Source organism: Asterias amurensis, chromosome 4, assembly GCF_032118995.1.
Source record: "Asterias amurensis chromosome 4, ASM3211899v1".
NCBI classification, from domain to species: domain Eukaryota; kingdom Metazoa; phylum Echinodermata; class Asteroidea; order Forcipulatida; family Asteriidae; genus Asterias; species Asterias amurensis.
The window spans coordinates 19,929,500-19,943,206 of NC_092651.1; the positions used below are offsets into that span (position 1 = coordinate 19,929,500).

Consider the following 13,707-nt stretch of genomic DNA (forward strand, 5'->3'; position numbering starts at 1 on the left):
TGCTTTCATGCCGGAAGTCTTTGATTACAAAAGTATTTGAGTGAGAAATAAATAACCATTTTCTCAAAAACTACGTTTCATCAGAGGGAGCCGTTTCTCGCAATAGTGATTCTACCAACAGCTCTCCATTTCTCGTAACCAATGAAGTTTTATGCTAAGAATTATTTTGGCTAAAGTCAAGTCGTGTCCAGTGGCTTTAAAGGCAGTGGACACTATTGGTAATTATTCAAAAAAATTATTGGCATAAAACTTTCTTGGTGACGAATAATGGGGAGAAGTTGATAGTATAAAACATTGTGAGAAACGGCTCCCTCTGAAGTGCCATAATTTTCAAGAAAGAAGTAATTTTCCACGAATTTGATTTCGAGACCTCAGATTTAGAACTTGAGGTCTCGAAATCAACCATCTAAACGCACCACAACTTCGTGTGACAAGGGTGTTTTTTCTTTCATTATTATCTCACAACTTCGATGACCGATTGAGCTAAAATTTTCGCAGGTTTGTTATTTTATGCATATGTTGAGATACACCAACTGTGAAGGCTAGTTTTTGACAATTACCAATAGTGTCCACTGCCTTTAAAACAGAGTGTGTTACTGTTTGCTTCAAATAGCAATTGATGGCCAAACTGGGTATCACTGTCTTACGTCTTCGTTTGCCTGCGTTAACTTGAGTGGGGAAATTTCTGTCCAAATCGTATAGGGCACAATGCCGTGGATTGGCTTACGGCAGAAATAATATGCGCTTACGACCAAATGACGTACTTTACGGTCCGCTGTAAGCGATAAGTCCGCGTTAAGCAGAGCCCCTGTAAACGGACCTTGGTCTGTTTGACACACAAGTGATTTCATATTTACTCAATGTGGTTGTATGTTTCAGTTAATAGTCGCGGCAATGTTTTCTTAAGTTAGAAAATTGCAAACTCCAAGCCAAGCACCGTCGACGCGTTGCTGACACGAAGAGGACATTTAAGCCCATTACTGTTTTTGAAATCATTAGTCTCTGACGATTTACCAACCGCGAAAGTGGAACTTTAAAGCATGCACATAATGAGTAATTAACGGTTTAACACCTTTGCCTCTTCGTGAAAAACTATGCGGACGAGATGTGCACAGCGCGTCGTGTACAAACCAACGCGTAAACAAAATTGCTTGTTTTCAAACTAATAATTTTCTATGAAATTTGGTTGGTTATCTATAACGCAGACAAAACACCGTAACCTCTTCTTTAAATCGTGTTGATTTTTTTTTTTTTTTCGTGCTATATAATATTAACGGTCCGATCAAACAGTTTACATTTCCTATTCTTGTAGTTTATTAAATTTGAGATTATTTAAAAAAATTGTTTGCCCTCAAACTCATACTAATTTCATCTATGATATTTGGTCCAGTTGGAAACATATAAAAAGCAAAGATAGATATAACGCAGAGAATACCAATATTTATTCTTTTTTTTAAGGGTAATTTCTTTTTATATTTATATATTTTATATAAATATTAACGGTCAGATCAAACAATTTCAGTTTCTTATTCCTGGCCGCATTCTGGTAGTTTATTAAATTTTATATTAATATCTAGAGCATGCCGTGTATGATAACCGCGTCTTGCCACACGAAAACTAAAGTGCATTGACTATACCTTTACCTGTAATTACCACAACCCAGCCATACGAAGCCTTTACAGACAAATAATGTGCGCTCTGATTATTGCTGTTCGATTTCCCAGGGGATTCCCCTTATTCCACGTTTGTGAAACGATCGCAAATTGAATTCCCGGGGACCATAGCCCGGAACAATAGCTTTGGCAACATTCTGCTGAGGGGGCTGGAGACATTTTTTAGGGGAAAGTACTGTGTTGTCATGGTGATTTTTTTCATGGTGATTTTTTTTAGGTACGTGACAGTTGGACTTTATTTGTAAGTTGGGTGAAAATTGATTGATATTTAAAAAACAACATTGCTGGCAGTGGACACTATTGGTAAATACTCCAACTAATTATCAGCATAAAACCTTAATTAGTAACAAGTAATGGGGAGCTGTTGTGTAAAACATTGTGAGCAACTGCTCACTCTGAAGTAACGTAGTTTTCGATATAGAAGTAGATTTTGCACGAATTTCGAAACCTCATATTTAGAATTTGAGGTCTCGAAATCATGCATTTGAAAGAACACAACTTCGTGTGACAGGGGTGTTTTTTCTTTCATTCTTATCTCGCAACTTGAACCACCAATTGAGCTAAATGTTTCACAGGTTTGTTATTTTATTCATATGTTGAGATACGCCAAGTGAGAAGACTGGTCTTTGACATTTACCAATAGTGTCCAGTGTCTTTAAAGGGTAAGATATACATTTGGCAATCAATGAAAAAGTGACTCTTAAAATTGATGGCAAAACAAACTTTTGGCCAACAAGCATATAGCAACTTTCGATAGTATAAAGCATTTTCAAAAACACATTGTACTTCAAAGTTATTGACAGTTTAACTTTAGTTGTAGGTAAGTGTGAACAAAATGTTTTATATAAAAACCATTGCTGGACACTTTACAGAAAGGTAAACGTTTGTCAATCAGTCTAAAATGAATGGCAAAACAAACCTGTGGTTATAGAAGCCTACAACAGCTTTCGGTAGGAAGGCATTTAAAATTAAAAAAAAATCACTTTGAAGTAATGTGGTTAATGGTTATGTAAAATAAAAAAATCCGGTTTTTATGCCCATAAATTTGAATCTGAGAAGCGTAACCACAGCAACGGTTCTCGAATTATGTATTTAACTTGGGGACTATTATTCCTGCATGAACATATTTGTTCCGGATTTTTGGCGATATCGCAAAAAACGCGAGCAGGGAAATTGAAATGAATTATCACATGTATTACCTTTTATTTTGTATATATTCCTTTATATTGTGTAAAACTATCAAACGGCTTCAAAAACAAAATGTATCTTTGCCTTTAAGCTGCACTACTTGGGGGGTTACCAATCCGCTCATCTGATCTTGAATGTTTTCCACTTTGCTTATTACTTGCTCGCGAATGTGGCTTGCCATGCATGATGATCAGTGTTCTTGCCCTGTCGTTGAAGTCTGTAGATATTTCTTGGTTCACTAATAACAGTAACCACACCCACTCTTTACGTCATCAAAGACATGGCCCATCGTGATAATCGCCTTGACCATGACACTCACAATCAGTTAACAGTTTCTTCACTTTTGCCTGACGAGTTCTGCCCTCAACTTTTACCTTTGATTCCTCGTGAAGGAAAAGCTCAGATAAGAACACCAAGATAACGATAACTTATAGCCTGAACATCTGACGTCACACTATGAGTCTCCTGAATAAAATGGCATCTAGCTCGCTTTAATCCCCGTCCTATTGCACCTTTCACCTAGATTCGTATGCAGACGACCGCAAGTGCAGCTGCCAAACGTCACCTTGGACCAATCAAAACACAGATAGGCATACAGAAAGCTTACGTCACTGCACGTTTATCCAATGAAATGATTGTATAAAACGAAATCGCTGGTTCTGTTAAGCAAGTACCTGTCTTTATCCTAGGGGACCAGTCTACCGATAACCCTCCTCCTCAAAAATCGAAGCCCTCATCTGTGCACCATATGGCAGAGTAATACAAACAGAATTTACCCTCTTTCAATTCTGTCACGGTCATTGGAGCACATTTCTCTAGACTAAACTGCATCCCGATGTCATCACTAAAGATCACAATGTTCTGCACCAAAGAACCGATCTCCGCCTCATTCTCTGCGAACAACCTCAAATCATCTATAAAAAGCAGATGGCATGATCTTTCAACATTCACTCCCCCTTCTTTGGAATCATTGACGTGCATCAATAGCAGAACAAACAGCAGTTGAGACAGAGAGTCAACTTTGGAAAATACCTCTTCTAAACATGCATAGCCTTCACTGCAGAAACTCGGGTGTCACAATTGACACCGTATACCGAAGAGAGAATCACAAGTAACATCATGGGGTTTTGAAACAACACAAATGTAATTGTTTTGGAAGAAATTAGTTTCATTTTTTTCTCTCTCTTTTTTTTTTTTTTTTTTTTTTTTTTTGGGGGGGGGGTATTTTTATATGACGCCCACCAAAGGTATCAATTTAACACGCCAGTTTTTGCAGTTTACCTCAGTTGACTGTTAAAGTGTTCACCATGCAGGCCTGACACTTCACGGAGGCATCGAAGGCGATTGCCTGGTCATTGCCTTGGTGCCCTTGAAATGCTCTATAGGGTGCCGTTTACAAGGAGAAAATGCTTTGATGCCCTTGCCCTCTCAACAACGAAGCAACCATGCCTGACCATGTCACCAAGCTCTCTACCAGAAGGTGTTTACCTTTAGCCATACCTTCCATTAGCCACGTGTGATCTGCCATACGCCTTTATATCAATGCACACCAATGTGAAGCAGTTTGTTTCTCCTGCAATCTTTTAGCCCTACCGATGCAATGATAAGTTTTAAGTTCGTACCTGTGGACAGCCTCTTACAGCCTTGTTGCTTCTCCGGAAACAACTGCTGGTCTTACATGTGATAGAGGTCCATACTGTTAGGCAACCATACTGTTCAATAGTTCACACATCGCAATGTAAACACGGGATTTGTCCATAAAACAAATTTGCAATGCTACCTTTTTTTAAAATTTTTCATTATCAGCACCGTTCTTGCTTCAGTCAGCCAATGAGATATCCTGCCACTTGCCACTCTAGCAGTACTCCTTTGCACATTCGTCCATGCTAATTACGAACGTTCTCCACCAGGGCTTTCCACTTTGGCACTTTCCTTACTTGTCGTTGCACCTTGTCCACGCCACTCTGGAATCCTTCTTAATGTTTTGTCCCTCTGAATTTGTGTCGGTTGTGCTAAATGGTTTGTGCCTACTCCTCAGAAAGTTCCTGTCTCTGCTGGCCTCGGGTCTGCTTGCGTCCAATCCCTTAAACAGCTCACGTCTCTTGGTGTGACACGGTCTGTTCTGGTGCCTCACTGACCATGTCATCATACCTCTTTGCTTTTGCAGCCTTGGTCTTCGCCCTTTGCTTGATCGCCTCTATGACAAAATTCACCCCTTACCTTGTACTTTGTCACGAATGACCTCATCTCTTTTACATTTTACCTTATACTTCCTGGAGATCTCTTTGTAATTCTTTAAAGACATTGAACGCTATTGCTTATTGTCAAAGACCAGTCTTCTCACTTGGTGTATCTCAACATATGCATAAAATAACAAACCTGTGAAAATTTGAGCTCAATTGGTCGTCAAAGTTGCGAGATAACTATGGAAAAAAAAATAAAAAAACAACAGCCTTTTCACACGAAGTTGCGTGCTTTCAGATGCTTGATTTCGAGACCTCAAATTCCAATCTTGAGGTCTCGAAATCAAATTCGTGGAAAATTACTTCTTTCTCGAAAACTACGTCACTTCAGAGGGAGCAGTTTCTCACAATGTTTTATACCACCAACCTCTCCCCATTAATTGTTAACAAGTAAGGTTTTATGCTGATAATTATCTTTAGTAATTACCAATATAGTGTACATCACTACCTTTCAATTGATCTTGCCGGCATTCCCACCACGTTGTGCACCGTGAAAACTGAGGTGTAATGACATTGACTGCGGTGTAAATTTCGAGTCTTCTAATGGTGTCAATTTCAACACTTCATAGTTTTTGCAGTGTATAATTTTCCAGTACTGATTGTGACGCCTTCACACCTAAACGTCTCCCAAACAGCTGCCCAACAGCCCCTGCATAAGATTCTACTTGTCGATAGATCAGTTGTACATGCGGACCTGGGAACTTAATCACAACGGCTGACAATTTTATCAAGGCTAGCGCAAAGCTGCGATCCAACCGTTTGACCACATCCATCACCTCTTCAGGCCTAGTCTTAATCCGTACTTCAGCAGCCGTTAACACCCTCCCTCTGCGTCCGTGCTTTCATCATCCTGAGTTATCTTGCCATCTTACTGATCAACATCCTGTGAGCTAGCTGCCAGTAACTTCCTCCGATACATAGTGGTGAACAATCTCCGTTCTATCACTTTCAGCTTCGCTTGTACTATCCTCTACTCAATTCCCAAGTTTGTTAACCACTGGTCCCGTTTATAAGATACTTATCTTATTTGCTGCAAGATGTTGCTCACTTCAATCTCAAACATCCCTTTTATCTTGCCACAAGCTGATTAATCTTCCTCTATATCCATCCTCCTTTGTGTACGGCAAGTCTCCTGGTTGCAACACACATTCTGACGTGAGCAGTTTGGATACCCTCTCTGGCGGTACCTGTTCCAACCAGATTGATTGAAGACTTCCCCTCTGGGAGGTTGGTTCTCTCTCACTGTTGCCTTACAGTACTCATTGACAGTAGTGTTGTTTTAGGGGAAAGTGCGTTCAACCTATTGATACCGCTCAGCACTTGGCCCAATGTCATACAGCCTGTAAGCACAAAAATTTGCTTAGCATGAAATTTCTTCTTTGATAAAAACATAATCAGCCGTCATGCCTTTTCTTTAATCTTTCTGTCCCTGTGAATGTTATTATAATTCTAAGGGTTTTTGGTTTGTTTTCTGTTTGTTGTTGCAGTCCTTTATATTTTATCGGAAATGTGACGCAGCAGCGTGTTTATTTTGTACAGATGCTGCACCATCGAAGAATATTTTCTAAAGCTGCATTTATAATTCTGAGAAATTCTGGCACCAGTCCCAGTGATTGATGAAATTACAACCTGGCGAAAATATAGCCTGTTTATACCCTGGTTGCCTGGCTTTTCATCCCGGCCGCAAATTCATAATTACCCTGTGATTGCATTTTCCATCACCCCATTGTATGCCCTGAAATAACTTAATTATACTCACTTATAGAAATCGTGTTGCCTGGCGTGCAGATTAAAAAACAACAAGGCGCTGAAATGCCTATACTGCGTCTTGCATTGCATAATTTTTTCGGATCCCAGAATTTTCCAGAAGTGCGAAGAAAATAATTTCATACAGAAAACACGTCTCGGTGTGATTTGAGATATTCTTCTGCGATCGATGTATTGTTACATCGGGAGGAGGGGTGATGAAATCTAGAGCAATCGATTCTAAAGCGGTATGTATCTCTTGCGACCTTGATTTCTTGACATGAAAGTGATATATATGTCAGGAATGAAACATTAGCCGGTTTTCATTTTGATGTGTGGAATTGATTGTCTCGGGAAATATCTAGGACGTGGAGCAATCGAGATCTGTCGTTGTGTATTAATGTTAGGGCCACGTCACATGAAGCAATTTACAGGCAAGTGTTCCAGGCAATCTCAACGGAGAATATTCCCATATTTGTCTTTTAGGGCTCGTCAGACACTCATGTGCTACCAAAGTTGTCCCGTGATTGCCGTTTTGACGGGGAAAAAAATATCTATAAGATTTTGAGCGGGATATCAACGCAAAGGTTGACCTATATGGGCTGGGTATACAAAGAGTCTTGTTTATAAAACAAATGTTTAAAACTTACTGTTATTGCAGTAATTTTGTTGGTGCTATTTGGTGTAATTTATTCAAAGACACTAAGCGCTATTGGTAATTGACCAGTCTTCTTGGTGTATCACAACATGTGCTTAAAATAACAAACCTGTGAAAATTTGAGCTCCATTGGTCGTCGAAGTTGCGAGATAATAATAAAAGAATAAACACCCTTGTCACACGAAATTGTATGCTTTCAGATGCTTGATTTCAAAACCTCAAAATCTAACTCTGAGGTCTCAAAAATTCAGGGAAAATTACTTCTTTCTCGAAAACTACGTAATGTCAGAGGGAGCCGTTTCTCACGACTTATTATACTATCAACCTCTCCCCATTTATTCTTACCAAGTATAAAGGTTTTACGCAAATAATTGTTTTGAGTAATTACCAATAGTGTCCACTGCAGTGCACTGCCTTTAATGTTAGGGTCACGTCACACTAAGCAATTTACTGGCAACTGTTCCAGGCATTCTCAAAGAAGAATGCTCCCATATGAGTCTTGGGGATCGTCAGAAATTCTTTAAAAATAACTCATGTGCTACCAAAGTTGTCCTGTGGTTGCCGTCTAGACGAAAATTCAATCACTTTGAGATTTTGTGCGGGGTGTCAAATCAAAACTGATACAATGAGCGAAGGGAAGTAATACAAATAAATTAAATGTATAACAAACATTCAAACAAAAACAAAAAACATCATATCTGCATCTTTTATTGGAAACCCAGCAACAACAATTATCAGCTGCTACAGTCCAACAAACTGTTCTGATGAAGGAGAGGTCATCAACTTCTACAATATCCTATCAGACACTCTTAGAGATATTCCTGCTCATAATGTGGTACTAATAGGTGGAGATTTCACACTCCTTCCACCCATCAACAAACCGGAACGGCACATACCTACTGGACTTCGTAAACACTTTCAACCTTGTTACGTCTAACACTCAATTCAAGAAACCAAGCAGGAAATTATGGACGTTCCAATACCCAAACTCAACTAAAGCTCAACTTGACTACATACTGGTAAGGCGGAAATGGCTGAACTCTGTCCAGAATGTTGAAGCTTACAGCACTTTTGGTACAGTTGGCTCTGATCATAGAGTAGTTACAGCTAAAGTTAAACTCAGTCTACGTGCTCCAAAAGCCAAGACAAGCATAGCACGCTCCTTGAACTTCAAAGCACTCAGTCAGGACAAGCAATTACAAGATTTGTACACAATCCGAGTATCCAACTACTTCGACCCACTGGTTCAAGAGGCTGATACCATGTCAAACCAAGAGCGGTATGACCTTCTCCAAACGTCCTGTGCGAAGGCAGCAAAAGACGTCCTGCCAAAGAAACCAAAGAGAAATTTTAAGAACATTTCTCAATCGCCGAAAGTTCAGGCTGCAAGAAAAGAACTTAATACTGCAATCAAGGAGGGTAACAATATTCAGCAAGCTAAGCAGACTCTGAAAGAATCGTACATGTCAGAAGAAAAGGCTTTGCTTGTGATGCATGTTGAGCAAATCCATCAAGCCTCCCTCTCTAGCAGACACAGCGTGGCTTGGAAAATCATAAATGACATTTGTGGTAGAAAGGAATCCAAACCTGCACATCTTAATGGAACACCGCAAGAAAGAAAGGAAGCATGGGTGCAGAACTTCTCAAACTTACTTGGGAAACCACCTTCCATCCCTGACAGTGACTTTACCATCACTCGAATCTATGATGGAAATCTACCCATAATCACCACTGAGTTTACTGAAGAGGAAGTGAACCAAGCACTTGCACAAACCAAAACTGGCAGCGCTGTGGGATTGGACAACATCCCCCTTGAGCTATGGAAGTCTAACATTTATAAACCCCATCTTCTACACTACTGTAATCAACTGCTACTGCAACATGAAAAACCGAAGCAGTGGTCAAAGGGGGGTATTATACCCATACCGAAGAAAGGAGACCTGTCGCAGCCGTCCAACTTCCGGGGTATCACTCTTACTAGCATCGGAGCCAAAATTTTCAACCGGATGCTGTTGAACAGAATCAGACCTCATGTGGACCCTCTACTGCGATGGAATCAAAATGGCTTTAGACAAAAGAGGTCAACTGTCTCCCAAATTCTGGCACTCAGACGAATCATCGAGGGCATGAAGTCAAAGAACCTGCCATTGGCTCTTGTGTTCGTAGACTATTCAAAGGCCTTCGACTCCATCCACAGAGAACGAATGTTCAACATCTTACAAGCATATGGTATTCCAACAAGTATAATTGAAGCCATTAAGCTAATATATGACGACTCCTCTGCAGCAGTAATCACACCAGATGGTGAAACGGAATCCTTCCAGACCCATGCTGGCGTACTCCAGGGCGACACTTTAGCACCTTTCCTCTTCGTGGTTGTGCTGGATTATATAATGAGGCACGCTTTACGAGGTATTCAGCAGGAAACAGGAATTGTGCTTAAAGAAAGAAAGAGCAGTCGTTATCCAGAGATCCGTCTCCATGATCTGGACTTTGCTGATGATGTAGCACTCTTGTCAACATCAATTGACACTGCAGAATCATTACTTCACAGTATTGAGGAGGCTTCCAATTGTGTCGGGCTTCATCTAAACACAGGAAAAACGAAGACTCTCCTCGTGAATATTCCTCCAACATCCAGTATACAGACTCTTGATGGTACGAAACTTAAAACTGTTTCAGATTTCAAATACCTCGGTTCGTCACTACCTGACTCATTCCAAGATTTCAAATGCAGGAAAGCGCAAGCATGGTCAGCATGTAACCAATTAGATAAGATCTGGAAATCTGATCTTGACAGAGCTATCAAAATCAAGTTCTTCAGGGCCTGTGTTGAAAGCATCTTGCTATATGGAGCCGAAACATGGACAACAACACAAAAAATGAATGATCGCATCAACGGTTGCTACACTCAACTGCTGCGTAGAGTTCTCAACATCCACTGGCGGGACCATACTACAAACAGGGAGGTTTATGGCAATCTACCACCACTTTCCGAGACCATAATGCAGAGACGTCTCCAGTTTGCTGGCCACTGTTTGCGAACAGCGGATCAACCTATATCACATCTGGTCTTCTGGAATCCTCCTGGCGGACATCCAAATCGCGGCAGGAGGAAAATGAGCTACTCTGACACCATCACCCGAGACACAAATCTCAATCAAAACGAGACTCAACAACTCATGAGGGACAAAGCAACCTGGCACCACTTCATCAAAGCTGCTTCTGCTATTCCGTCTAAGGACGACGGATGATGATGATGATGAGCGTGACATACGGTGTTCGAGAAAAACAATGGGTTGAAATTACTTCAGTCAATAAAAATTAATATAAAAAAAACGATATATAAAAAAAAAAAAAAAAAAAAATTATTTAAAAAAAATATGGTGACGGCCTTTAGTGGAAAAGGCAATTAGTAATTCATCATTTCATCATCATTAATGGTGAAGCACATTGCATTATTTCTAGTGTAAATAGTTTCGAAAGAGTCTGGGCTTAACTGGTCTTTTCCATACGAAGAAAGTATTTCAAGGATCCATTTTTACTTCCAAAAAAAACTTTAGTTTACATAGCAAAATGCAGAGAGACTATTTGAGCAGTATTATTATTTTGCTCTCTAATCAAATTTATTCAATAGAGACGGGATCTTCCGCTCCCTTTTGGACTCCTCTGGGAATATAGGGCATTTTACTCTAGCCGAGGTATAAATAGTCCGGCTTTACTTTGCACGGGATCGTAGTAGAACCAAAGGACGGTATAAGAACAAATCAATACCCACAATGGTATACAGAGCTCTGATCCCAACCCGGATTGAACGACATATAGTCCTGGAGATCTTGTCTATATGATATTTTAAAGGTTGCATTTGCAGGGGCCTCATAACTTCAAAACAACTCAATCTGTTTCAGATAATGATATGGCGCTTGGTATTCCTCATTTGAAATTTGATATTTGCACTATAAGTTAAATTTGAAGATTATTAGCAATAAATTATTTACATCAAGTAGGTAGAAAGCAATTGTACCGACGATATCCCACAAATGCTATACCACATTTTGAAATTAAATGTCAAAGGCTAGTTTTAGTTTGTATGCATATGTTTATACATCTTCAGGATTAAAGCGGTCGAACGCATCCTATAATCAAATGTGTGCCTTTAAATATTAATACTTAAAGGAACACGTTGCCTTGGATCGGTCGAGTTGGTCTTTGAAAAGCGTTTGTAACCGTTTTTTATAAAATGCATATGGTTGGAAAGATGTTTTAAAAGTAGAATACAATGATCCACACAAATTTGCCTCGAAATTGCGCGGTTTTCCTTTTACTTTGCGAACTAACACGGTCGGCCATTTATGGGAGTCAAACATTTGACTCCCATAAATGGCCGATCGTGTTAGTCGACGAGGTAAAATGCAAACCACGCAATTTCGAGTGATACTTGTGTGGATCATTATATTCACTTTTAAAATGTCTTTCTAATCATATGCATTTTATAACAAACGGTTATAAACGCTTTTCAAAGACCAACTCGACCGATCCAAGCAACGTGTTCCTTTAAAGGGTTTGGTACTTTTTTTTACAAAATGTCCACTTACATTGAACCTACACGGTTTGAAGATGTTCTTGGTAGAAAGCTTCCCTTTAAATATTACTTGCTTATGTGCTGTAGTTGTTTAAAAATGAGTAAAACAATGTCACGAAACAACTATTTTAGCATGTAAAACGTATTTACCAGTTCTATAGTACTTCCATACCAATACAACCCATACCAAAATACTTTCCCTTAGTTCTTCTGTTTGGTAATTAATCGCACTACTGGATTAGAGCACCCCACTTTGTTTAACCATTCAATTGTTGGCTAATTTATATATGCGAGCTGATAATTACCTTTAGAGAGACCAAACCAGTCAAGGTTGGGTATATCACAAAGAATGGAATAAATTTACTTAATTGACCTCAATTAAGTAAAGACCAAATTACGCTGAACCCAGTTTGGCTACAATGGTCAATTTCCACTTATTACTGAACAAAGGCAAATCGTGTTAAAGGAAGAATTGGTAACCCTTCAAAGTACCATATAGAGTGCGTTGATTAAAACTGGTTCCCTGTAATTGTGCTGCTGAGCAATTACATGTCTTAAGCAGCATTGTGCTGCTTGTATGGAGAGTATGGAAATAAATGTATTCTTGAATTGAAAAATTGAATTAAGCAATATTTTCTGTCCAATGTCTTGCCGAAGTAGCGGCCCTGCGGGTGGCACAGTCTGCTGCACAATACACCGATTCATAATAGCTTTCAGGTTCGTCCTGCTCGTCTACAGGTAATCGCAAACCTGAAATGAAGTTATAAAGGCACTGGACACTATTGGTAATTACTCAAAATAATTGTTAGCATTAAAAAGATTCTTGGAAACGCGCTATGGAGAGCTCTTGATAACACTTTGTGAGAAACGGCTCCCTATAGTTTTGAGAAAGTACCTCAAATATTCGGTGTCTACAAAAATCTTCGGTGTCTACATGTGGCAACTACCGTGTCAATTTTTAGCACGCGGTTTTTTCAGTGTGCGATTAAAATGAGTTGAAGGTGCATAGTCATGCGTTCATATAGACAGAAGGCTCCATCAGTCAGTTTACTCTCATTTGAAAACCATGAAATAGATCACCACAAAGATACAGAGCGACATTGATCGTGAATGTTTAGCCCTCATATAACCGAATCTCTTCCCTCGTCTTGCACGCTGTGGAGGCATTTGATACCTCTCCTAGAGAATGAACAGTTGAATACACATACTCAAGCCCATATTGTTTGTTCCAGCTCTGGTCTGAGTACATTCGGCAATCACTAGAAGAGAGAACGAAGTAAACCTCAGCCATTTGCGGAAACCAGGCGTACCATTACGGTTTAGAAACAAATTGTCTGCACATCAACATTGCCACTGTAGTAGTGCTTTTCAATGGGGAATTTTGTTGTCTAAATCGTTTCAAAAAAGGATTCAAAACAAAATGTTTGGCCTTTCTAAATGAAACAAAAATTGCTTACGGTTGGACGCAAACACGAAGTGGGCTTTCTCTACATCCCCTGAAATTGGAACCTTTAACTCTAATACGGAATCTGAGGCATGGGACGGATGTAAAGCCGTTGGTCCCATGTATTGTGTAACGCGTATAAAAGAACCCAGTGCACTTATCGAAAAGAAAAG

At 39.6% G+C, this 13,707-nt stretch overlaps 1 protein-coding gene across 5 annotated transcripts in view; it reads left to right on the forward strand.

The window, feature by feature from the left end:
* Positions 1 to 13,707, forward strand: part of LOC139936139 (gamma-aminobutyric acid type B receptor subunit 2-like) — a 268,807-nt gene that overhangs the window by 155,875 nt on the left and 99,225 nt on the right. The window lies entirely within an intron of this gene.